Genomic DNA, 782 nt, shown 5'->3' with positions numbered 1-782 from the left:
TTTTGTATCTTGCCACGTTTCCACGGGGGCTGCCGCCCGGGCTTTACAGGGCTGAGCTCTGCCGAGCACCGAGGATGCAGCGCTGGAGACAAGGTGGGAAGGGCAACAGACCTCTCAGAAATATTACAAACCTACTTACAAAAAAACAGGGCGTTTGTGTGAGAAACCGAATCGAGTGTCACACACACACCTTTTTACTCGCGTTTCCAGAGGGTTATGAAATCCTTCCAGATAATCAGGGCCGACTTAGCGCTACAGTATTAAAGGATTACAGTACTGCTGCGCACTTACCAACAGCCACTGTTTATCTACTCGGGACAAGATACCGAGTGGTACTTACACCCTCAGGACCCGATGCCCCATCTCCCCCCAGCTACAGCAGCATTCCCCCACGCGGGGTACAAAGCCCTCCCTAGGAAATGTACTGCTTACTCCCACGAAAACCCCAGGAAATGACAGAATCTCTTAACTTTTGGGAACTGAGTTTTCTTGAACGATATAGAACACAGGAATTTCTCATTATTTCTTCTGAAATGGCATTTCCTGCCACGTCTGACACCCGCTGCCCCCGGGCAGGCTGAGCCCACACAAGGATGTCCTGTCCTCCCCCGTGTTATTACCCAGGTACTTTTTTCCCCGGGAGATACCCTCCCCTACAATAGGGCTGATAAACCCGCCCCCGAAGCCCACTTAAAGCGGAGAAGAGGGTGAGTGGCAATACACAGGAAAGGGGACACTCGTCTCTCACACACAATACTCACGCCATGGTTGCAGATGCCGGG

The 782-nt window shown here is 51.9% G+C and overlaps 1 protein-coding gene across 1 annotated transcript in view; it reads right to left on the bottom strand.

The window, feature by feature from the left end:
* The window catches only part of ATF4 (activating transcription factor 4), a 3,124-nt gene extending 2,342 nt beyond the window's left edge, over positions 1-782 (bottom strand). The window contains exon 1 of the mRNA XM_010171491.1: positions 762-782. The gene's annotated coding sequence lies outside the window, so the exon portion shown is untranslated. The remainder of the gene's footprint in view (positions 1-761) is intronic.

This window comes from Antrostomus carolinensis, unplaced genomic scaffold (genome assembly GCF_000700745.2).
Source record: "Antrostomus carolinensis isolate BGI_N321 unplaced genomic scaffold, ASM70074v2 scaffold47937, whole genome shotgun sequence".
Classification (NCBI taxonomy): domain Eukaryota; kingdom Metazoa; phylum Chordata; class Aves; order Caprimulgiformes; family Caprimulgidae; genus Antrostomus; species Antrostomus carolinensis.
Note: the sequence above shows the minus strand (reverse complement) of the source record. Positions and strands in the feature narration are given on the sequence as shown.